The sequence below is a fragment of the Protopterus annectens genome, chromosome 8.part0 (genome assembly GCF_019279795.1).
Source record: "Protopterus annectens isolate FY-2018-M chromosome 8.part0, PAN1.0, whole genome shotgun sequence".
Lineage (NCBI taxonomy): Eukaryota > Metazoa > Chordata > Ceratodontiformes > Protopteridae > Protopterus > Protopterus annectens.
The window spans coordinates 1,834,733,810-1,834,761,271 of record NC_056741.1 but is presented as its reverse complement, the minus strand read 5'-3'; the positions used below and the strand labels follow the sequence as shown (position 1 = coordinate 1,834,761,271).

General features: G+C 39.3%; 1 protein-coding gene across 1 annotated transcript in view; it reads left to right on the top strand.

Annotated features, from left to right (window-relative positions):
• Positions 1 to 27,462, top strand: part of LOC122808572 — a 782,028-nt gene that overhangs the window by 713,794 nt on the left and 40,772 nt on the right. The window lies entirely within an intron of this gene.

Genomic DNA, 27,462 nt, shown 5'->3' with positions numbered 1-27,462 from the left:
AACTTTTGTTTGTTAATATTTTACAAGTATATAACCTGTTAAACCATAAATCATTAAAAATGTTTATATATATTTTTTATATATATATATATATATATATATATATATATATATATATATATATATATATATTTATGTATAGGTCCACTATGTAATCCCGAAATACTGAAATTCCGTATTTCAGTATTTCAAAATTACATAGCCGAAAATACTACTACAATACGAAATCCCTAAACCCCATAACTGCAAAATTTAAAATCCCGAACGTACTCTACACATACAGCACACACATACACATACACACAACTTCCTCCCGCAATCAAATATATCATCCTACACCTTGTGCCTGCTGCACCCCCCACAACCACCCTACTTAAATATTCTAACTCCGAGATTGCACAAACAGACACAAAGGAAACTCACATCCACACATTTTACAGTCCCTCACACACACATCACAGTCACAGCACACACTTACACACACTAAAGCCCCTAACCAACACACTTACACATACATACTTACCTAAGCTTCCACCAATCCATTTACACATCGCACCACCAGAAGCTCGAATTCAACATCTCCGAGCTTCGGGATTTTGAATTTCGTGCTTCTGCGGGTTTCGGAATTTTGTGTTTCCGGCTATGTAATTTTGAAATACTAAAATTCGGGATTTCAGTATTTTGGGATTACATAGTGGACCCATATATATATATATGTATATATATATATATATATATATATATATATATATATATATATATGGTTCTACCTCAGTCGACATGCCGGAACATCGACATGGAAATCGCGAGCCCCAGAAGATCGAAAGTGCAGAAGACCTTAGCAGCCCCAGAAGAAGATCGACAGTTCAGAAGACCGACTCGACGGATGAAAGCACCGACACCGAGGATGCCGACATGGGGGGAAAAGGCTGTGTAAGTATGCGGTAGTGACGGACATTAGGGTGCGAGTAAGGTAAGTGTGGATATTGACGGTCTGTGGGGATAGGGGTGGGTTAAGTGAGTTAGGGTTAGGGAGCGGGTCAGGTAAGTGCGTGATGATTGTGTTTGGGTTAGGGGCGGGATAAGTGAGTTAGGGTTAGGGAGCGGGTCAGGTAAGTGTGCGGTAGTGACGGACCTTAGGGTTAGGGTTTGGGTTATAGGTTCATAGGTTCATAGGTTCATACTAGGCTATCTGCCCGAGGGCATTTACAAGCCTAGCCCATAGTTTTGTGGCTTACGCCACCCCTTTAGTATGGGGAACTATACCCATTATTTTGCTGTGCCTCTGTTGAGCAGTGACACTGAGGTAATCCCTGGGGTATATCTGCGATCTCCCATCCATTGGTCAAGATTTCTCTTGAACAAGGCCAGCGAGGTGCTCTGCCTCACATATACCGGGATTTTATTCCACAGCATAGGGAGTCTTTGGGTGATGAATCTATCCCTCCAGCACGTCCTATTAATAGCCGTGTCGAGGTTTAAGTCTCCCGCCCTTGTGGCTCTGACGGATCTAGATTTTTGAGGTGAAGCATATTCATCAAATCTGGGTTTGACATGGCCTTGTATGTTAGGCAAAGGTCACCTCTGAGCAATGGTGGCGACTGAATAGAGCTGGAGTTCTTTCAGTCGGGCAGCATAGGACAGATGTTTGAGACCCTTTATCCTTTTGGTGAGGAACTTTTGTGGCCTCTCCAGCTGCTGCAAGTGTCGGGTCAGATACATTCCGAATGGGGCATTGTACTCAATCATTGGTCTGATGAGTGATGAGTATAGGAGACTATGACCTCCCCTTGATCTAGATGAGAATCCCTTTCATGATAAAGTGGGCAATGTAGAAGGTCTCCTAACTACGCACGCTACATGGGTGTCGAATGACAGACTACTATCAACCTGGGTCAGGTCCTGATAACTTCTTCTGTACTCAGTGGATTTTAGCTAGGGAGTTTGGCGCTAGGGGTGTTTTTATTTTCCCGAAGGCACTACACATTTTTAATTTTACATTTTGGCTTTGGCACTTGGCTCTGGCACCAGTTATCCGTTTCTGTGAGACCCTTCTGAAGATGTGTTGTGTACTATGTGTTTTCTACTATGGCCCAGTTTGCAGTCATCTGCATACTTTGTCTGTGTTAACCCTGTTGTGTTTGCTTGTACTTGAATGAATGCCAAACAAGTGGAATGAGACTGAGCCTAGAATACCTACACAGGTGGCTTTGAGTCGACATGGCGTAACGGCACTCCTGACCCTGTGGGTTCTGTCCTCAGCAGTTTGCAACCCATCTTGGCCAGTGTATGGTAATACGTGCTTATTATTTTTTTAATGATGCCGAGTGGGGTATTGTCAAAGGCCTTACCGCCAGATAAAGGTAGGCTATTGGACTGCCTTTCCCTCATCAATGGCTGGTGACTGTTTGAAAAAAGTCAAGCCAACCAAGTTTAGAGCATAGTGCATGACAAAGTGAGGTCCATATGATCCTCCCTCCATGGCTCAGATAAGGCTTGTTGGCTGTCAAGCTAATGGGCGGTAATTTCCAGGGTCGATTGGGCTTTACCGCCTTTGTGAGAGTGGTTGCACCGGTTGCGGGACACCACTCCCACAGGTGCGTGTCCCATTAAACAGCTGTCCTAGCTGTGGGGTCCTATTCCTGGCTGTAATTCCTCGTTGAGTTAAATGGAGCACTGGCCGAGACATGGATGCTGTGTTTGGATGCTGGAGTTTTAGCTGGAGGCAGTTCTCACTTGGGCGTTGGAGATGTTTGAGGCTGCAATCCTTGGTATAGATTGCTCTCCTTTTGGGGGAGGGGAAAGTTGCACTGAACCTGTCAGCCAGTATGTTGGCAGCTCTCTTAGGATCAGTAATCTTAGGATCAGTAGCTTAGTTCTGAGTTTATCTGGAGTCTACTCCCAGGTTTCTTTATATAACTAAAGAAGGCCTTATATTGTCTTTTTTTTTAGCTATTTTTGTCTCAAAAATTATTTTTTGGATGATTTTTGCTTTGCTCTTAGTTTTTTATAGTGAGTTTTGGTGTCTTACCTTTTAAGGATTTTGCTTTTTATCATGGTAACTTCCTCCTTGTTGTTGTAGAGTTTTGTTTATGACAGGGTCCATGAGTAGATAACACGCTTTAGAGTTAAAGAGTCTTTGTAATGCTTGGGATTGCCTTTTCCATGCAGTCCTGCAGGTGCTGGTAGAAGGCAGGTGCTGTGGATTCAGTACTGTGAGTACTGTTTCAGTGGCCTTCGGGGCCTTGAGGAGACCACACTGAGTCTTTAGAGTGTGAAGTGTCGGCTTTGTGAGTTCTTTCTGTGGTCTTTTTATTTCGGAACAGGGGTGGGATGAGGACCTCCAAGCGAGATTAATTGAGTTTCTGATCTCACAGTGAGGTTGACTTCCGGTGTTGAACATTGTGCTCCATATTCGTGATGATGAGATCAAGTATGTTTTCTCCTCTTGTGAGGATGTTTTTAGTTGTTCCATGGCATTTGAGGTTCAAGACTTTTTTGGGCTAAATTTTTTGGGCTTGAGTAGTGTTCCCCAGTATATTAGGGTAATTGAAGTCACCTAGTATGATGGTGTTTGGTACATTTATCCCCTCTAGTGTTTTGTTGGAGGAAGGCCATGTTTGTTCTAGAGTTTGTAGGGGTGTTACCTGTAACATGCTACAATTTGCAGAACAGTCTTGCATGCTATGGGGGAAAGGCTGTATAATAGTGTCGACTTTAGAAGTTCTTCCTGTGGTCTTTTAGGGTTAGGGTTGTAGGTAGTTTGGTATGTGGGATTTTGAATTTCGTGCTTCTGCGGGTTTTGGAAATTTGTGTTTCCGGCTATGTAATTTTGAAATACTAAAATTCGGGATTTCAGTATTTTGGGATTGCATAGTGGACCCATATATATATATATATATATATATATATATATATATATATATTAACTTTATATCCTTAACACACACACACACACACACACACACACACACACACACACACACACACACACACACTTACCTAAATCCATAACCAGAGCAAAGCCTCAGAAATGCGAAATTCAAAACCACCGTTATTCGAGGTTTTGAATTTCACGCTTCTGAACTTTCGCTGTTCTCAGGATTCCACTTTATGGGCTCGAAATACTGAATTTCGATATTTCAGTATTTCGAGCTTCTAAAGTGAATCCATATATATATATATATATATATATATATATATATATATATATATATATGTATACACACACACACACACACACACACACACACACACACACACACACACACACACACACACACATAAACACACACATAAATGTGTACAGTATTATAAGAATATAGAAGCATAAACCAAAGAATGAACAGATATAAGGATTCATTGATGCTCTCAAATTAGTTTCTGTGTGCTTTATGAAAATAATAAATAAATAAAATAAATAAAATTAGGGTGGTTTAAAGTAATTACTATATCAAACATACAGTTAAAAAAAAATCTACATTTTTTTATGAAAATTGAGTGATCCTGAAGGTTGTGGAATTTTATGTATACTGATAAAAGTGTCAGAGTTGTTTGAATTATGCGGGTGATAAAAAGGGAGACAACTGAAAAAACTGTCTTCCAATTAAAACTAAAAAAGAAAATTCTTGAACACAAACTCACTATATACCTGCTTTTCCAAACATTCTTCCTCCAAGCCATATTTCCTCTTCACTCCACTCTCCTCCACCACTTAACCTAGTTTAATCCCCAGCCCATCCCCATATTCCCCCTTTCCATCCTTTCCACTTCCTAGTCCACCCTGCTCTCCTTACTTAGTTACTTTATACCTATGCACTCCTTAACCAGTCTCTGTAATAACGTTCCTCAGTTGCCTACTTTTTAATTGCTTATATACTCTCTACTTCAATTAAAGTGACCTGAATGATATAATTGCTATTCTTGTATCTCTTCTGCATTTGTAAACATTTTTAATACCCATGTAGGCTATAATATACTATATATTTTATTTATTTAACATTTGTTAAATGGGAAAGTCCAACTTGGAACAAAGCCAATTTTCAGAGGAGGCCCAAGGAGAAACACTTCAAATGTATGTCTTTGTCAAGTAGAGGAAACCCACACAAATGCAGGTAGGAAATGCAGACTCTGCACAGAAGGCACTCCAGCCAAAAATCGAACTGGAGAATGTCTTGCTGTGAGGCGACAATGTTATCGCTGCCCCACTGCGCCGTCTGACAAAGGTACTTTACCCTGTCTTATTTTGATGTATGCATGCTACTGCATGCTGTAAATGCACATGGTGTAATGAATGTTAGAAATACAAGTTATAAAGATGAGCATCACAGATTGTGACTGGAATGGATCCTTAAACAAAATAATGAAAAGCTTCCAGGCATGTTTGCAATTAACAGAAATAATGGATAGCTGGCTAATTAATATGGTTGAATGTACTATTGTAAAAGTATAAATCTGACGTACTATACATTCATACTGCTGGACAGCACATGAATTACATTTTGTGGAATATGCTAAATTTGAGGGCACTGCATGTTTAAATTCATTTGAAGTGAATTATGATTTTACCTCTATTATACCAATGTTTATTACATTTGTTGGTTTGAGTGTTTTTTTATCACCAACCTCAGTCAGTTAGTTTTTGCAATCTGTTTGTGATTTTTTACAGCATACAAAAAATGCACTTAGTGGATATAGACTGTGCTTGTAATGCAAGTACACAACAACAAATTTTGTAAAAGGAATAAAGTTCTGTAGAAGCTTATATGTCTCACAATGCTCTATCAAGTGAGGATTCTAAGGGGTAAAAGTTTCTACAAAATATTATTGTTTTTATTAAAGTTATCTGTATGTGTGATTGAGCTGTGCTTTCCATGTACTTTTTATGATATTTCCAGTGATTATCATATAAATGACCTGGGCCACTGTTTCGGAAGTGAATTATAAGGACACTCATAACATCGCTCTACACCTCTAATTGAAGTCACTTTGTTCTGCTGGTGTAACTGAATCACATAAGCCCATCCCAATCAGTACATTTTCTTACCCAGTGATGACTCAATCACAGAGTAAAATATTTAGGGAGCCCTCAGTACATAGTCGTAAAGAAAACTGTTTACTGCCATAACAATGACATCTTGGCTCTTTTTGTAGATTTTAGCCTCTGAGGAGCAGAAACAATTCTATAATGTTTATCACAACTAGCAGCCAGTAAAACACATCAGCAACATATATTTAATGTCCCAGTAATCATTGCAAACTGTGAGTACCATTTGATGAAGTGTAAATCCAGGAATGCATTTTCCATGATCCCAACTCCTCAAAAATACAGTTCTTGGAATCTTTTCTTATTATATGACTACACTGTGATGTAGTACATGTATGAGCTGTTTTCCATACCGTTTAGGATTTTTCTTTCTTACGCATTATTGTGCAACTATAGAGCTAGTATGGGTAATTAAAGGAGGGATATGGGGCTGCAAAGGGGGGATTCTTGTCCCCTGCAGAAACAGATGCTGAAGTTCACATCACCTGCAGTTTTGGTATGGGCATGGTCTGACAAGTTTGAGTCATCCATTTTGTTTCCAACAGGTTGCGTATCAACTGTTTGCAGTAGATCTGTACCTTCAGGGCCTCTTGCAATTACTCTTTAAAACTGTAGGAAATAACAGCCCTCAGATCCTTCAGCAAAATTCCTGTTACTGATATTCCACACTATTCTCTAGCTAATCCAGACTTAACTTTGTTATTTCATTACCTCATCAAGTACTGTCATCAGCATCTGCAGCAAATCATTCTGAAGAAGTCATTTAATGGAGTCTTTCATTCCAGTTATAATCCTGACCAGTTTTCTGCTGCCTCAATAGCTTAATGGTAGAATAGCCAGAGTGGTGATCTGGAGGTCCTCATTGAAATGTGCACTTTAGTGCTGCCTTTGTTTGTGTTTTGGTTATAACCGAAACACTAAAGGTGGAGGCGTGTCCATATTCATTAAGGATAGCCACACCTCCAAGCTAGTTGCTCAGCATAATGCATCTGAGATTATCTAAGTGCAACAAACTCTGGGTAAGACCGCAGTCCAAATTGTAACTTGCTACAGATCCCCCACCATGCCCCAGGATTCCCACTCCTCATTTCTTGATACACTGGAAAATATTAGGGTACAACCCAACACCCTAATAATGGGCGAATTCAACTACCCCACCATTAACTGGGAAAACTACTCCTGTACCAACTCTTTTGCTCAATGTTTTCTGGAATTCAGAAATTCCAATGCCTTGGATCAACTTATCCACACCCCCAGCAGGGGCAGCAATATCCTAGACCTGGTCATTACCAACATGGGTGACCGGTGTTCCACAACAGATGTCAGTTCCTCGTTGGTTAGATCTGACCACAAGCTAATCAGCCTAGAAATCCACATCCCGCCCCCACCCCCATTAGGGAAACCACCGTAAAAACATTCTCCAAAGTCAACTTCATGCTTCTTAAGACAGAAGTGGCAAACATCACAACACCCATGCAGACGGACAATAGAGGTACGACTGCTCAATCCTACACAGATGCACTTTATAAGCGCTTACACGAGTGCATGGATCATGCCATCCCTGACAGAACCAAGATGTTATCCTCCAAAAAAAGGAAGCCAATCTGGTGGTGCCTTGCCATAAACAAAGTCTACAATAGAAGAAAGAAACTGTTGCAAAAAAGAGTAAAATCCCATGACTGGAAGAACTCCCTGGTCAGCCTCAGTAAGAAGCTGAGATCCCTCATAAAATCATCCAAAGCTAGTTATGAAAACAAAATCACCACTGATTCTAAAGATAACCACAAAGCATTCTATAGCTATGTCAAGAATCTCAATGACAACACTCAGATCTGCTCTGAGTTACAGCACAATGGCACTAAATATGCAGAACCAACTGATACTGCCAACATTTTGTTAGATAGGTTCAGTGCTAACTTTACTCCCCCCCTTCACCTCATAAAGGGCCCATCCCTATACCAGAAGAATGCAAAGTTCCTGTAATCATGGCCGTACAGGTAAAAGCCACACTCTCCAAAGCCAAGAACACAGCATCCATGGGACCTGACAACATCCCAGGCTGCGTTCTACATGAACTACAGAATGAACTGTCACACCACCTAAGCACCATGTTCAATCATAGCCTTACCTTTGTACCCACTGAATGGCGCATGTTCAATCATAGCCTTACCTTTGTACCCACTGAATGGCGCACAGTGACGGTTATACCAATCCACAAAGGGGAGCCAGCCTGGACTCCGGGAACTACTGCCCCATTAGCCTAATGAGCCTGGTCTGCAAGGCCATAGAATGTATCATCATGGAAATTATAAACAAAGACATTGGTAATCTCCAAACTCTGGACCCCACCCAGTTTGGGTTTGTAAAAGGCAGATCATGTCTCCTAAACCTGATTGACTTCTTTGAAGCAGTCACCAAAGCTGTAGATGAGGGTAAGGTGGTTCACACAGCCTATCTAGATCTTGCCAAGGCTTTTGACACCATCCCCCACCATCTTTGGAATCAAAGATAAACTCACTAAACTAGGTATAAATCCCTATGTCACGAGATGGGTTGCCAACTGGCTCACTGACAGAACCCACACTGTGAAAGTAGCAGACTCAAAATCCGATTTCAGACCAGTGACAAGTTGAGTACCACAGGGTTCAGTCCTGGGTCCTCTCCTGTTTGGTATCTACATTTCTGAAGTGCAGGCTAACACAGAAGGTCTTTAGCTAATGAAGTTCACAGATGACTGCAAACTAGGAGCCATAACTGAAACTCCTAACGATGTGGACATTCTACAAATGGGCCTCACTGAGACAGATGCCTGGTGTCAAAGCCATGGCCTCAAGCTCAATGCCAAAAAGTGCATTGTCATCCCCTTTGGTAAAAACTCTGTACTCATGAGCTACCATATAGGTGGTAGTCTACTTAACACCGAAAATGTGATGAGACCTTGGGACAAAGGTGGACTGTAGTCTCTCCTTTGATAATCACATCACCACAGTAGTCAGGAAATCCTTCTACATGGCACACCTCATCACAAAAGGTTTCTCATCCAGGAAAAAAGAGGTTGTTGTTCGCCTCTACTTGTCATTCATTAGACCCATTATAGAATACAACACCCCTTTTGGTATGTACCTCACAAGACATCTACAACAACTGGAAATGCCACAGAAATACCTCGCAAAGGGGATTACTGGCCTCAAACAGATGCCCTATGCAGACCATCTCAAAAAACTCCAGCTTTATTCTGTCGCATATCACCTACTCAGAGGTGATCTCTGCCTAACATACAAAGCTATGTCAAACCCAGAGCTGCTGGACATGCTCCACTTAAAGAAATCCCAATCCTTCCGAGCTACACACTGTAGGGACCTAAACCTTGTCACCACAATAAACAGAACATGCTGGAGGGATAGATTCCTGTCCCAGAGACTTCCCATACTCTGGAACAAACTACCTATCTATATCAAACAAAGCTCCTCATTAGCACTCTTCAAAAAAAAATCTTGATGATTAGATGGGAAATAGGAAATTCACCCCAGGGATCAACTCTGTGGCTCTGATCGACAGGGGCATAGAAAAATAATTTTCTTAGGTGGCGAAAGCCAGAGCACCTTTTCGGCTAGGCTTGTATAGGCCCTAGGGCCAATAGCCTAGTACCTAACTATAAACCTATGAACCTATGTTGATGCACTCTCTCCTTTCCACTCTCTGTCTAATTATTTGAAGTACTGTGTTATTAGGGGATGGTAGGACAGGAAGCTGATGCTGCATTTAGTTCTGGGTGTGTGACTCATACTAAGTATCAGTTGTGAATGGAAAAGGGTCTTGAGACCAGCCCACTTACATGGGATATATAACAATAGTTAAAAGATAAATACGGTTAACATAAAGTATATAAATAAAATATAAAAGTGTAGTTCTCAGTTTTTTTGTTTACTACTCTTTAAGTTATTTTATACTCCACTAATCACTCTACTTAATCTGTGTGGCTTTGCTGCTCAGGTATTCTCTCATCAGAGTCAGTAATTAGTTTCCAGATTGCTCTCTAATACAGGCATCCCTGAAACACTATACAGACTTCAGCCTTCAACAGCGATAAACCTACAAGTCTCATAAACCTCCAGCTAGACTAGCTTTATTTCACTGATATATTTAAGATGTCTGCTTGTGTAGATGCCCAAACAACAATTTTGAATTTTGTCTCTGTGTGACAACTCACATTTTGTAATTGTTCTGTATAGCAGTTCTATTATAAACAAATCACTTCTATCTTGTAAAGTCACTACTTATCATTATTTTTTATCATGTAACAACTCCACATGTTATCTTAGACTTTTTTGTTTTTTTTTTGCTAAGCCAGTATGTGGGCACCATTTTTAGCACCAAAATTTGCAGAGCATTATTTGCTTTTTATGGAACCAATTACAAGCTCTACCCACGTATTATAAAAGTAAATTTGTCTTGTGCCCAAGTTACTGTCCACAAATTGTTTAGGTGCTTGAAATCACACATATTTTATCATTTCCTTATCAAATCAATAATTATTATATCATGTAAAAATACAGTTGTGCACCTCAATAATCTTAAATGTTCACCGTCACTTTTTTTGTTTGAAATGATAAATTACAAAGACATATCTATTCTTCCCATCATCCAACCAAGCAATAGCATTCAGTCACTGTGTGTGCCCACTCTGTCAACCTATATGTGGCCTAGAAAAGCTTGCCGTACCCCTGGGATGAGCTGAGGTCATACAGGCTGTAGTAAAGGATTCTACTATGATCTCCACAACTCCCCCATGCAGACATTTAGCAGCATGGATGACAGGATTCATGTCAATACATCGAAGGTAGTCCTGTCAACCAACTGAAAATATTTAGCTGAAAGTACTTTCAGCAAAAGAAAGAGACATTTTTTTTTTTGCAGGGGCAACACAAAATAAAATTAATCACTCTGGTCCATGGTCCATACAACAACAGACAAAATATGACACCATATGCAGTGCCCATCTCTGCAGCACTAAATAGTAAGCTAAAAACTTGTCATAAGGCTGTGCTATAACAACCAATGTGCACCACACTGAGATAACCACTTTCATTCCTAATATTTAATATGCATGTGAGATGTGATAGGCTGACTGCATTTCATCTCAGTACACACACAAGCATGGTAGAAAAGAGTGAGGTTGAACATCTTCAGTTATAGCCCGTGTTCATTTTTCTACCTATAGTCCTCTTTCCTAAATAACAACTTTCAGGCTGGCAAGCTGGTCATACTTTTCCCAAAGAACAGGGATGCTGCTCCCCCTTGCCAAAGAAAGAATACCCCAATAATAGACACAAACTTCCTGTCAAAAAATAAAATAAACAGCTAAATACATACATACATAACACTTATAAAGAAGGGAAAAAAACACCCTAAGAAGAAAGGCAAACCAAAAGGAAAAATGGGAACAGTTCTACAACAGGAAGACAGAAACCTTCCATATACAATAATCAGTTTAATCTGCTTGGACTGCCAAACCTAGCAGCTAGGAGAGGGGTAGAAAAAATAATGGCAGATCCTGTTTGTAATGCCGTATATTTCAATAAGGGAAACTGCAGATTTCATGTAGAATAAAACAAGCACAGACTTTAAAATAGTCAGTAAGTTGTACAGTTTGGTTTAAACTTGTGATCTTTATATTTAATAAATAGAATACTAAACTTAGTGAAAATAATATGAAAATTTCTTCAAGCGTACCATGTGTATCAAATGGTACTCATTTAAAAGGAAAAGAGTGACACAATTCAAAAACATATTCAATACCGGAGAAAGTAGCATGGACAAATAACTAATATAAAGATGTTTTCTACGAGTTGCAGGAGCAGATAGGATGTAGCACCAATCACAGAACCTATGGAGTAACATCTCATTATTACTATAGCTGTACCATTGGTTGACAAACTGAGGTATTAGAAACCAAATGGGAGAGTTCACATTCAAATTGGCCATTTTTCTTATATTTATACTGCTGCCTACCAGGAAGAACATCGGAAGTAACATAGTGTAGTATTACATATTACACGTTAACACCAGGCAGAACAGGATCTTTTCCAAAAGTAATTCACAAGGAAACCAGCATTAAAACAATAAAAAAAATGGCACCATGAACCATGTGTTCACGAAAGTTTTGATAAAACACTAAGCACTTTTGCAAAAAAACATTCACAAGTTTCATCAAAGTACATTCAAATGCTCACAAACAATTTAAATAGCTTTGAAACAGTCATCTAGTTAATCAATTAAACAATCAATTAAACTAATATTTCCACATTAATTATTATGAAGAATATATATTTAAGAATTTAAATAATCAATCTAAAGTAATACTTTATTACATAAAAATATGAATACATCTCACACATGATACAATTCATTGACTGAACTATATAAAATGATTGTGAAAATTATTACTGAATAAATAAATCTAACCTTTCCCAGTTCTAAACTTTAAATTAGCAGCTACTGAGCACAATTCATTTAAACAAAGCATATTGGTGGCAGCTAATCTTATGTTCTTCCTACGTTCCAAAATGCTCTATTAACCTGTCTTTCATTTTCAAAAACTTTATCAATAATAAAGAATAAAAACCTCTTAAAATTAACGCATTCACTAGAATGCTTGAATAAGGCATTAACTGTCCTTCATTTCTTAATATCATTGACATGTTCCCCATAATGTTCTTTTAGCTTTCTTGGCATCTTTCCTACATAAAACGCTTGGCACAAAATGCAATAAGTCAAGTAAATCACCATTTTAGTATTGTGGTTACATTTTCCAGGACAAGCTATAGTATGATAGTACTTAATAGCAGTTGCATATGGTCTGTCATTTCTAAATTTGAGAAACTTACATGCCCCACATTTTACCATCATAGATTTAACCATACTAGGTTGTATATTACTCTAGCCACCCTATGATATTCTTGCCTTTAATGTAAACTATCTGCTGGGAATTACCTAATTTTTCTTTTACCTCTGGTAAAATGGGCAAATTCCACACCATTCTTAGGGTTTTGTTTACATGCACATTATCATGATTAAATGGCACTATCATAACGCACCTCTTATTATCATCACTAAGTCTAATAGGTGTTTTAACATTATTGTGAGTCCTGCCACACTTTAAAATGGGAGCAAACACACTAATTCTTTTATGTTTTATTTCATTACTGATGTTATATAAAAGTGAAGGAGGGTATCTCCTTTCTTCAAACATGTGGATTAACCCATCTCCACTGTGAATACATCATCCACACTAATTAACATGGACAATCAAACCAGTTAGTTATTCTTTACTATATTATTTTTCTAAGAAAAGGGATTGCAACTACTGAAGTGCAAAAATGAATTTGAAAAAGTCTTCTTGTGAAAAAATATAGACAAAAACCTGTTTTCCTCATTATTATAAATACCAGTATCAAGATAATCTATTTGATACTTATGCATTTTATAAGTGAATTTTAGAAAGCAGGTGGTCACACTTAAATAGTCTACACACACAGGTACCAATGTTTGTTTACTTTTCCAAAGAACTAAAGTGTCATCCAAAAATCTAAAGTAAAAGATGTCATTGCTAAACTAGGGTGATGTAAAAACAAACCTTTTCTCCCATTCTGCAAGTACCACATTTGCATAAATTGGTGCACACTTGGCACCCATGGCCACACCAGAGGTTTGACGAAGTAACTCGCCCTCAAAATATATAAAATTGTCACAAAGTACCACCTCCATTCACTCAATCAAAAGGTTACTCCATTCACTCAATCTAAAGGTTAATCATGGAGTTTGTCAACTTTTCATACAAACTAAAACTTCACTAAAAACTCCAGCCCTAAGTGATGAGGTATAACTGAGAATATATTGACCACATCAATTATTACTAAGCAAGTGTCAAATGCCTTGAAAGCATTAACATTTTCTAAATGTCTGATATTGGCAGGTATTCAGGGATAAGCAGTTAATTAAACAAACGTGTTTCTCCTTGCATTATGCATTTTCATTATTATATTTTAATTAAGTGTTTCAAAGTTACACCACTGGCATTAATATTCAACAGTAAAAATATGACTACAAAATATCACCTTATAAGTTGAGTCTGACTGTCAGATAAATGCAAAACTAATATATGAAAACCATTCATATTCTGGTCTTTTTTTCTTTTTTTACAATTGTGCATTTCAAAAATAAAATAAGATGCCTATGAAAACTTTTAGATATTCAAAATCTAACAGCATATTCATATAAACTTATGATTCCTTTTTCTTCTGTAGCCCATAGGCTACCTCTTTATTAATATACCCCACCATATAGGCATCCAAGGAACTCTGAAACAAAACTGGGTTGTGTTGCAAGTCTAGGCTTGTAAAGACCCTGGTGGTCATTAGCCTAGTATAAACCTATGAACCTGATGTGGGAAAGCCAGCACAAATTCCATGTATATTTACACATCCTGTTGACGACTACAGAGGCAGTTTTATAGTTATCTGGAGAACAGAGAATGTATTCAGTGGGCCAGCTATCTTCCAAAGTGAACTTCCCTACCAAGAAGGTTGCATATTGATCAACAGCTTATTTCAGCTCTCCCAGTGTGAAGAACAATGAGAGTTATGGGCCAGTAGCTCTCCAAGTTTTAATAAATTCGGTTACTGTCCAGTAAGTGCGCTGCCTGGATGCCAGCAAAGAGGAAACTTAGAGAGCCTGAAAAGGCAATCAACTAGAAAATGTGAAGAGAAAACAGTGACAGGGAGAATCATACAGCTTTTTAACCAAACGCAGTTTAAGCTCCAGCTTTGGTGCAAGACATGGCCTCCAATAATCTAAAGGAAAAAATAAATCAAATGTGCTCAGAGCTCATTTAAATAAACAAAACACTGAAGAGCGCATATCAACTCACATAGCAAAAGGCTGGAAAAAAATGGAAGATGCTGTAAACAACCATTCAAGTGAACGTATAAAACTGCAAATATTAAAGGTCAAAATGAAGAAAATGCTGACTGAGTATGAATCTGCTTAAGAAGAGCTGATTCAAAAACTAGTATAGTAGAAATAGAAGACAGAGCATGCAGAGAAAACCTGACATTTTCTGCTGTACCAGAGAAACTGGAAAGAACAGACTGTATTAATTTTATGAAAGTATGAATAAGCAACTGGAATGGTATTTCACAGCAGGATTTGTTAACTGAAAGAGCACATGCATATGCTTCAAATGTGGCCATGACAAAGCAGCCAAGACATGTATTTGTAAAGATGCAATAATAACAACAGAAAGAGTTAAGCCTGACAAAGTTGTGTCAGCAGGGCAAAGTATCAAAATTGGAGACAGCAATTTGCAGAAAATGATTTTTCACTGTACACTAGGCAGTACAGAAGCAAATTTATCTCAGCAATCAGAGAATGTAGAAAGGCAGGTGTGAGATTCAATTTGCTGTATCCAGTTGTCTTTGGAATATTTTTCTTGAAGGAGCAAAGCCATTTTTATGTAGAACAGGCTAAGGAGGAAATATATGTTTGTCCAACAAAAAGGGAACTATCAAACTGAAGTGAACTCTGTTTCTCATTCTTCTAATAAGAGACTTTGCCAATGAAACATTTTCCAATGTTCCAAAAGAAAATGCTTGAGAGACAGAAAAAAGCACAGGAACCAACTAACTAGAAGAATCAGGAGTACCCTAGACTTGAACCATAGTCTGCGTTTGGGAGATGGAGATGAAAATAAAAACCACAACTAATACTGAAATTAGTGAAAAAGTGTGAGATTATAAAGCATTAATCACATCTGTGAAATATGGCTTTACAAGGAAAAGTGGAAAGATTAGACTTTTGTTGACTTTGTTAAACTTGTGGGGAACTGAAACAAATGTATTTTACTTCATGTTATTAATGTTTGGAAGGACACTGAAAGGAAAGGAGAGGGGAAAAAAGAAAAGTAACTATAAGCAAAACATGTTTGTTCTTAACAGTATTTGTATAAAATATTTCAGGATATAAATTGCATGTTATATAGTAAAGCATTTTCAGTTGTATGTAATAAAGGTAATAAAGTAAACAAGTGCTTTTTTTCCTACTTTTTTTAATTTCAGGAAATGTAGGCCATACAATTTAAAAACAGAAGAAAGGCTGGACAAAAGCATGATTAAGATAATATGCTGTAATCTTGCATTGTTAAGGTGGGGGATGGGGTGTAAAAGTGTGCAGATTATAACACATGCAGAGTTGATATGTTTTCTCTTACTTTTACATAGGTGAATGACTAGATTAAGGCCCTTAATCTAAAAATAAATATTTTGTGTGTGCAAGTAAATAAGAGAACACTGAATGTAATGAAAGGTTTTCTTTTAGCAAGTAAATGCTCAGTGTGAGTTGAGAAGTCTGCAGCTGAGGGCAGCTATATAGTTTGTACTTATGTTCCCATGGAGACAAGCTGATTATAGGGGCAAACAATATAAGCCAGAGCACTTTAAAGGTAAAGCTGATGTTTTTCTGAAAGAATAAAAGCTGTTTTTCACATCTATGAAGGGAATAAAGATAAGAGTAAAACTAACAATTAGTGTACACAGGAGCACAGGCTGTAACATGCGTCTTGGCATGGATAACTCTACTTTTAGTTTAGGTAATGCCTGTGTGTGAAGCTGTTGATTTGGGACAATTGTTGCTATCAAAATGGAGTTTATAGGTTATGGGGCTGTTTCGTGTGTGTGTGGGGGGGTGCGTGTGTGCATGTGTGCGTGTGCATGTGTGAGCGTGTGTGTGTGTGTGTGTGTGTGTGTGTGTGTGTGTGTGTGTGTGTGTGTGTGTGTGTGTGTGTGTGTGTGTGTGTGTGTGTGTGTGTGTGTGCGTGTGTGTGTGTGTGTGTGTGTGTGTGTGTGTGTGTGTGTGTGTGTGTGTGTGTGTGCATGTGCGTGTGTGTGTGTGTGTATGTGTGTGTCTGTTTCAGGGTTTTCATTAAAAGAAAAAGCCTTGTAAAATGTAGCACAGGTGCATTTGGAGGTGACAAGAAACAATTGTATAAAGGATCAACCTACCAAACATTAGTCAATGCATATAACACAGAGCTGGAAATAGACATTTGAAAAAGCTGTTTTATATATATATATATATATATATATATATATATATATATATATATATATATATATATATGTATATGTGTGAATAATATAATGGTTACTCTATCCCTATTATTTTGGAACACTGGTGGCCTCACAAATGTAGAAAAAAAGGAGAAAACATTGAATTATATTAAGAAATGCAGAATACAAATAATAGTGCTACAGAAGGCACATTTGTAAAGAAGTGAGCATGTGAATATGATAAAGAAAGGGTTTCAGGAGGGATATTCACCAGAGTATTAGGGCAAAAGAAAAGTGGACTACTTATATTAATTGCTAGAGGAGCTTTTCTAGTGATATAGGAGAGGTAAACAGATAATGGTAGATATGTGGTAGTAAGGGGCTAGTGGCAAGGGAGGAGGATTATACTGGCATGTATTTACATTCCACCAAAAACTGCTATAATGGAGCTTAAGAAAATGTGGGGAGAAATAATCAACATTCAGTAAGGAGTATTATTTATAGGCAGAGACTGGAATTTGATTTGCAACAGTGAGGATTTATGGTGGGACCTAAAAGGGAAAATATAACAAAAGAGGGTAGATTTCTGAAGAAATGTATGAACATGTTTGTTATGAAAGGTGAAAATTTAGTACAGTAATAGAAACTCAGAGATAATTTACATATTATTTCACAAGGTACAATAACTGGGCTATGCTAGACAGAAATTATATTTCCTAGTAATATGCATTTAATTGAAAGCTTCGATACACATCTGATAACTATGTTAGATCATATACCAACAACAACTAAGATAAAAATACAAAGCAATGAAGTAAAAATGAGACACTAGTGCTTCCTCACCTACCAGTGAGAAAGAGGAATTTGAAGAATTTGAAGTCAAAATTATGTGTTAGTTATTAAGGAAGATATAAATTTCTTTATAAGTTATAGCTAGTAAATGGGATAAAATGAAAGTGGAGTTTAAGAGTAGAGTAGAAATGAATGAAAAAAGATATGGTTAAGAAGTAACTGGACTTATTTAGAGGGACTAATAAAGGTTAAAGAATTGCATAATGAAGCACAACTGCAGAGTGCTAAAGTGAAAATAAGGGAGTATCTGGATTATGTGCATGAGTTTAAATGAATTGCTGTTGAGCAACTGTTTTTAGATTAACTGCAGAGCACAAAAAATGTTTTGCACAATGACTTAGGCAACAGAAAATAGAAGGAGTTGTTGCCAAATTTAGGGAGCCTGTAACAGGAAAAATAACCAGAGAACCTGTAGAGGTGTTAAAGATATTTATGAAGTTTTAGAAAATTTGTATAAAGCAGAGAAATCTGGAAAGCAAGAAGAAGCACAAATGGGAATATTTAAGAAGACTTAAGTATATCAAGGTTAGGGGGTAGAAGAGGCTAAATAATTAACAGTTAAGATAGCAGGAGATGATATAAAAATGATTATGTACAATCCAACTGCAGGAAAGTCTCCAGGAATAGACGGTATTCCTGTAAAAGTTTAGTAGCTATGAGGGAAGAAAGTGAAGATCTGGAAGGTTTTGTTTAGCAGTATTTTAAATGGAGGGGAAGCACCAACTTCCCGGAAGAAAGCTGTGGTGGCTACAATACCTAAAGGTGGTAAAGACCCATCAAACCCAGCTTTGATTTTAAACCATGATTTTAAAGTGTTTTTGCCTATAATAACTAAAAGAATGGCACAAGTGTTGCCAAAATTGATAAATATGTATCAGTGTGGTTTTGTGGAGGACAAACATTTGACAACATTAATAGAACAATGATGAGGGAACCAATCAGGGCATAAGAAAAAAAAAACTGTTGTTGGTGGGTCTTGATGCAGAGAAATCATTTGACAGAGTACACTTGGACTTTATGAGTATGGCAACGGATGCATTTGCATTCCTCTGAGGCAGTAGGTAGATTGATTGGGAGGATATATGAAGGATAGGGGATGGGAGGATTCTCTGATGGGGTGTGTCTGGGTGGGGGATGTTCTCTTTCTCCTTTGTTTGCTTTGTATTTAAAGCCATTGTCAGGGAGAGTAAAGGACCCAGAGATTCAAGGATGCAGTTGGTGTGGTTGGTAAGAGGGTTTGTCTTTGTTTGCAGACAATATCATTTTGTGCCTAATGGGATTGGTGTGGGGGATGTCTTGGTGTTGTGGAACATCTTGGAATGGTTTTGAGTCTTTTCAGGATGTAGAATTGTTAAGGATGGAGCAGGGAGCAGGGGCTATAGCTGTGGACTGTGTGCCACACATGGATTGGTGGAATGGTGCCCGTGTTTGTGGGGACATGGTGGAGTGAAATATTTAGGAGTGTGGATTGTGGGGGTATTCTGTTGTGGCAGCTCAGAGTGTGTGGGAGGAGACCAGACAAAAGATGGTACAGGGGCTTGGGGACTGGCAGTTCTTGTTTGAGGGTGGAGGTGGTGGGATATCGGCAGTGAAAGGGTTTTGTGGTCCCTTTGGTTTTGTGTACAGGTCAGGCATGTTTTTGTAGACTAGAGGAGAGGCTGTGAACAATTACTGATAGGGAGTTGGGGGTGTCTGAGAGTGGAAGAAGGTGGCTCTTTTCAGTATAACAAGGTGGTTTAAGATTGCTTGATTTGAAGGTATGCTTGGGAGCTGTACAGTTGTGGCTCACGTACGTGGCACAAGCAGAATGCTGTCATTCAGGGTGAAGGGGGATGGTGAAGAGGTGAGAGGGAATTCAAGAAAAGGGGGGAGTGGGAGTTTGGATGTGGATCCTTGGAGAGAGTGACCATGGCCATACAGAATATTGCATTCATGGGATGACGGGGGATGTTCTAGGAGCTGAGCCAACACAAGGATGAGGTTTTGCCAATGGTGGCAGCTGCAGTTGGGGTGTGGTGGGTAGGTAGGAGGGAGATTGCTGATAACCAAGGGGTTGGGAATGGGTAACTGGAGGGGGGGGTGGAATGGGGGAAAGCCAAGAAGACATTTGGGCTGCTGTCTGAGAACTGCCTTCTCTATCAGGGACTGATATTGGAGTGTGGATGGGGAGAAAGGATAGGGGAATCCTAAGTGGGGGACCTGCTCTGGCAGAGTTTTTGGTTGAATCTAGAACAAAGGCTGCTGTTGGAAAGGAGATAATTACTGGGGTATATAGAATTTTGCACTGTGACTGTGGGAGTCAATCAGAGGAGGTTAGAGTAGGTTGGGCAGGAAAATTAGATTGGCATTTCATGGAGAGTGGGGGGGACTTGTGTGTGGCTTTCAAGTATGCAGCAGAGTCTACAGAGTTTGAGATGTTTGCTTGGAAGTATTTGCATGGGTGTTTTTAGGTTCATAGGTTCATAGGTTGGTACTAGGCTATCAGCTCTAGGGCCTATACAAGCCTAGCCATAACAATTCCCTGGCTATTTCTTCCCACACAATTTACTTCCCTCAGACCCCTGTCTAGCAGGGCGACTGATGTGATCCTCAGGCTGAATTTCCTTTCTCCCATCCAATCGTCAAGGTTCCTTCTGAAGAGGGCCAAAGAGGCACTCTGCTTGACATGTATGGGCAATCTATTCCAGAGTCTGGGGAGTCTCTGGGTCAGGAACCTTTAACTGTAGCATGTCCAACAGCTCTGGGTTTGACATGGCCTTGTATGTTAAGCAGAGATCACCTCTGAGTAGACGATATGCAACAGAGTATAGCTGGAGTTTTTTAAGGTGGTCAGCGTAGGGCATCTGCTTTAGGCCTGTGATTCTTTTAGTGAGGTATTTCTGTGGCCTTTCCAGTTGTTGCAGATGTCTTGAGAGGTACATACCAAATGGGGCATTGCATTCTATAATGGGTCTAATGAGGGATGAATACAATGGGACAATGACCTCCTTTTTTCTGGATGAAAAGCCCTTAGTGATGAGGTGTGCCACACAGAAGGATTTCCTGACTGTTGTGGTGATGTGGTTATCGAAAGCGAGACCACTGTCCACCTGTGCCCCTAAGTCTGTTATCACACTTTCAGTGTTTAGTGTACTGCCACCTATATGGTAATTCACGGATACATGTTTTTTCCCAAAGGGGATAACTATACATTTCTTGGCATTGAGCTTGAGCCCATGGCTCTGGCACCAAGCATCTGTTTGTGTAAGGCCCTTTTGTAGAGTATGCACATCATTTGGGGATTCAGTAATGGCTCCCAGTTTGCAGTCATCTGTGAACTTTGTTAGCTAGAGTCCCTTAGTCTTGGCCTGTACTTCAGAGAAGTAGATGCCAAATAAGAGCGGTCCCAGGACTGAACCCTGAGGTACTCCACTTGTCACTTGTCTGGAGCTGGATTTGGAGTCGGCTACTTTTACAGTGTGGCTTCTATCAGTAAGCCAGTTAGCAACCCATTGGGTGACGTAAGGATTAATGCCCAGCTTAGTAAGTTTATCCATGATTCCAGAGTGGGGGATGGTGTCAAAGGCCTTGGCAAGGTCGAGATAGGCTGTGTGAACCACCTTACCCTTGTTCATGGCTCTGTAGACTGATTCAAAGAAGTCAGTCAGGTTCAGGAGACAAGATCGGCCCTTCATGAACCCAAACTGGGTGGGGTCCAGTGTTTGAAGGTTGCCAATGTCTTTGTTTATAAGTTCCATGATAATACGCTCCATGGCCTTGCAGATAAAGCTCATCAGACTGATGGGATGGTAGTTTCTGGGATCCAAGGTGGACCCCCCCTTGTGGAGTGGGATAACTGTAGCTCTGCTCCACTTACTGGGCACGAAACCTGAGGTGAGGCTATGATTAAACATGACACTTAGGTGAAGTGCCAGTTCATATTGTAGTTCATGTAGTATACAGCCCAGGATGTCATCTGGTCCCATGGATGCTGTATTCTTAGCTTTGGAGAGTGCGTTTTTTACCAGTGGGGCCGTTATTACCGGAATTTGGCAATCTTCCGGTATTGAGATGGGCCATTTAGGGGGTGGGAGGGGGATGAAGTTGGCAGTGAATCGATCTATTAGGATATTGGCAATATCCTTGGGATTAGTATATTTAATGCCATTCTGTTTTAGCTTGGAGCAGATCTGAGCATTGCCATTTAGATTCTTGACATAGTTATAGAATGCCTTGTGGTTGTCTTTGGAATCTTTGGCAATTTTATTTTCGCAACTAGCTTTGGAGGCTTTTATGAGGGATCTCAGTTTCTTACTGAGGCTGGTAAGGGAGTTTTTTGCATCCTGGGATTTTCCTCTTTTCTGCAACAGATCCTTCCTTTAGTTGTATAGTTTGTTTCTGGCAGGGGACCACCAGATTGGCTTCCTTTTTTTTGGATGAAAGCATCTTGGTTCTATTTGGGATGGCACGATTCATGCATGAGTGGATGTGCTCGTACAGTGCCTTAGTGTATGATTCAGCAGTTGAACTTTCAGTTCCTGTCTGCATGGGTGTCATGAAGTTTGTCACTTTTGACTTGAGTAGCATTAAGTTGGTTTTGGAGAAGTTTTTTATGGAGGTTTCCTCACTGAGGGGTGGGGGTGGGATGTGGATGTTAAGGGTGATTAGCTTATGGTCAGACCTGACTAACAAGGGGGTGATCATAGGTGTGGAGCATCGATTTCCCATGTTGGTAATGACCAGGTCTAGGATATTGGAGCCCCTGGTGGGACTATGGATTAGTTGATCCAGGGCGTTGGAATTTATGAATTCTAAGAACCGTTGGGCAAAGGTGTTGGTACACGAGTAGTTTTCCAAGTTAATGGCAGGGTAGTTAAAATCACCCAGTATTAGGGTGTTTGGTTCTATCTTAATATTTTCCAGTATGTTTAGAAAGGTGTAGTGAGAATCTTGGGGCATGGTGGGGGATCTGTAGCAAGCTACAATTTGGATTGCAGTCTTACCTAGTGTTAGTTGCACCTGGAGAATTTCAGATGCATTGTGTTTGGCAACTAGCCTGGTGGTGTGAATATCCTTGGTGAATATTGACACTCCTCCACCTTTAGTGTTTTGGTCCTGGTTTGGTGGCTGAAAAGTGTGGTAAGAGTTGTAGCCTGGTATTGCAGGGGTGCTCTCTGGAGCCTTTTGTACCCCAAGCAGACTCCAGGCAGTCTTTCCTTGGGTGGATTGTGGATGTGGGTGGTGTGAAGGGGAGGACAGAGGTAACTGAGAACTTGTGCTTTGGGCATGTACTGAGTAGGCAGACTTTGGGAATTCCCTACGGAGTACTTTGGATATGGATTAATTTGGTAGACTTTGGGAGTTCCCGGTGGAGTACTTTGGGCATGTAATGAGTTGGCAGACTTGAGAATTCCCTGTGGAGTACTTTGTTAGTGGTGTTGACTGGACAGGCGGGTGTGGGTGGGTGGGGGGGGGTTGTTTGTTTTTTTGAGATGGGATACAGGATTGCCTGGCCATAGTGAGGCCTTGCTGGGTTGCCCAAACCTGTCTTTTAGTCAGCTCAACTCAAACTAATAAGCCATTCACTACAGCAAGAACTAGTAACCAAACCAAGGAGATCCACCAGGCACTTAACAGACTGGTTCAATAACCAACACTACAAATAAAAATTCAAAGATAATTGTAGTTGTAATCCAAGAACATTTCAGTAGTGGTAAATCAGCAGTGTCCAATATGATGAACATTAAAATTCACTGAAAGGAAAACTAGTGCTGATTGTAATCAATAACTATATAAAAAAATCACATATGTAGATGAGATCAAAAGATAAGACATTCCCTATATGACTTACGAATCCTATTCAGTAATAGTGCCCCACATACCTCTCTCTCTCTCTCTCTCTCTCTCTCTGTGTGTTTTCTCTCTCTCTCTCTCTCTATATATATATATATATATATATATATATATATATATATATATATATATATATATATATATATATTTAGATAGATAGATAGTTATAGATATAGATAGATGAGCATGTAATGTATATATCTGAAAAAGAAATATCTTGGACATTTCTGTCCATTCACTCGCCATACCCCATGTCCACCAATAAGTTATCTTTAATCAAAAAAATCCAAACTCTTAAAAATCTGATGGTCGTGAGGGGTATGTTCTCCTAAGTCACACCATTTGTACTAAACTAAACAGATTAAAGCATAAATAGGCACACAATGACAAACTAAACAACACACTAAGTGCATCTTCACCACAAGAGCATGCAGGAAATATACAGCATTGTCCTAGGTATGGATTTGCACCATCCATACTATAAGAACAGGCTTCACACCAAACACCCGGTCAAGATGAGCCTTGCCCAAGCTCCAAATCCATTTCTCGCACCACTTTCTCTGTGTTTCAGTGTAAACTTGCTACTGCAGTTTAAATAAACACTTACTGTACCATTGACACCCAGTTACACAAGCACACACTTCCAGGGAAGTCTGATAATCTTCAAAACTGCAACCTTCTTTCCTGGCCCAAGGTAATACACTAGCACCACCACCCCAAGTTACCAGGTAGAAGACTTCTCAGTTGCTATTTCAGTCTTGATAGTAAGTCAAATAATTATATCCACAAATAATATTGTGTAGCAGAGTAGTCTGGTCAGTTACACTTGGATGCTAGCAACTTGTCACCATTTAGTAATAAATACAGCCTTATTAATTAATAAGTAAATAGATGACCAGTCACAAGCTTTTTAAAAGTGAAAAATAAAAATAGTTAGGAAAGAATAATTATGTAGGGGAAATATGAAATTGCATGTTGAAAAGAAAATGTTCTTTTTGAAAAATAGATTACAAGAAAAAAATCTTCCTATAGCTAAATGTTTTTCTAACTAGTTCTGAGGTATAAAAATTGCTGATATATAATATAAGCTAACTGAATTTCCAGATATATTGCAAGCAGATAATAAAAGTCATAGGTCTGTACACAAAAGTTTGCCATCAAAATGTTGGAATACAGTTACTCTCTTCTCTTGGAAGGTTGAATGTCACTCTTCCAAGGTTTCTTAACGTCAATTTTTAAATGTTTGAATCCACAACAGCGAATGCACACTAGCATTCACTTTTGTGGATTCATTATTTTGAATGGAGATCGCACTAGAGTGGGGAATCGGGAAAAATTATACTTTCCCTCACTGTAGTGTGATCTCGGAGTAGCAGGCGGTGTGGGGGGCTTGCTCCCTGCAAAACATTTGTAGGACATAACCAGAAGTCCAGGTAGTTTTAGTAAATTCGACATTCCTGAGTTGTCGACTTTCCTAAATTACCACTTTCAGTTATGTGATTTTTCAGCATTTGGATTTTATGACATTTAAAGTCGGGTAAATAATCACTCGCACAAGTGTGTTGTGAGATTTTGATAGTAAACCGTACACACCAAAGGCTTCGGGGTAGTAATAGTAGTTCTGTCACTCCATTCATCTGTTGCCTTACATAGCTTTCATACAGGTCAGAAATGCAGCTATGCAGAGTTTCATATGTGTATACTAACAAGTGTGCCTACTTGTTATTGCTGTTTAAATCATTCTTTAATTGTACTTTCACACTTTATTAGCTTGATGGCCTAGCAATAGTTGTTAATCTTCTAATCACAGAGCAGAATAATTGCATTTTCTGCTACACATGCCTGTCATACAAATTCACATCCAATATATAATTTCTCATGTTCCAGCAGAAGGAAGTTACAGCTTTACATAGTTTTATATTTCACAGAAAATGGCACAAGTTCACACATCTTTTCATGTGAGCAAAAACACATGACAGTGATATACACTACCTGTAGAAAGGTCACAAATCTTTTTCTGGCCACTAAAGCATATTGCAGGTTAAAGTGCATAGTTTTTAGTTTACTTTTTGCAGGATTTATAAGGCTGAAGAGCAGCTCTCACATCTGTTATGTTCCGACTCAAAAAACAATGGCATAGTTATTTCTCACATTTCTCTCATTCTACCTTCTCTCCCAATCTAGTCATCATGCATATTTTCTTTAGACAGCTTCAGAAGTTATATTGACATGAGAGTGCACATTGCTGGTATATCACCAAACTCACTTGTCTTAAAAGGCTATCTGGATTTACATCCCTGGTAGTATGGTTAACCCCTACAGGAATAACCTGCACCGTAACAGTTTATGGCTGAATCTCACCACCACCCATTCTGAGATGCAAATAAAACACATCTGCCATACCTAATGACACTTGCTGGCTTGTCCTTTTTACTCTGTCCAACAGTTTCTTAACATGTTGAATATGTTCCTGCCAGAACCACGTGCAGATTTGAAAACCTTTCATGTAAGCAAGAGAACAGTCCTCATCTCTGTCTAAGATATAGTCTATTAAACTCTAGAAGGTTGCTGGGGCATTCTTTATTTCAAAGAGCATTGGTGAAGTCATATAACCAAAATGTGATCAAAAAAGCTGTCCTTTCCCTTGTTGCTAGAATCAAAGATACCTGTCAGTGACCCTAAAAAGTAGTTAGTTATTTGGCTTCATCCAACTGCTATAAGGCTTCATCTGTGCTGGACATGAGTTAAGCATCTTACTCTATGTGGCTATTCAGTTTTCAAAACATACATAAAAACTACTATTTTTCATTTGAACCAGCACTACAAGCGACCTCAAGGGACTGTTGGACACTCTGGGATTATACCCAGATTTAGCATCCCCTGCAGTTCTTACCTCAGGGACTGTTTAGCTAACTTGGGCACCCTTATAAGAGGCTTGTATGATGGGCTGCTGGGACTCTATGTTCACACAGTGCTCCTGCAAGAGTATACACCCTGGGATGCTAGTGAGCATAGGTTCATAGGTTCATAGGCTGATACTAGGCTATCTGCCCTAGGGCATTTATAAGCCTAGCCAGAGTGTGTTTGACTTTCGCCACCCTTTTAGATTAGTTGACTGTGCCTTTGTATAGTAGGTCACAGAAGAATAGTCCTTTTAAGTTTAGTTTACTGTGCCTCTGTCTAGTAGGGACACAGAAGAGATCCCAGGGGTAAACCTACAATCTCCCATCCATTCATCAAGATTTCTCTTCAAGAGGGTCAATGAGGGGCTCTGCCTAACATGGATTGGGATTTTGTTCCAGAGTGAGGGGAGCCTCTGGGATATGAATCTGTCCCTCCAGCATGTCCTATTTATTTCTGTGCTGAGGTTTAGGTCCCTGGAGCATGTAGCTCTAAGGGATTTGGATTTCCTGAGGTGGAGCATGTCCATTAATTCAGGGTTGGACATGGCTTTATACGTCAGGCACAGATCGCCTCTGAGTAGGCGGTAAGCAACTGAGTAGAGCTGGAGTTTCTTTAGCCTAACTGAGTAAGGCATCTGTTTGAGTCCCTTGATCCTCTTGGTGAGGTACTTTTGGGGTCTTTCCAGTTGCTGCAGGTGTCGGGTAAGGTACATCCCAAATGGGG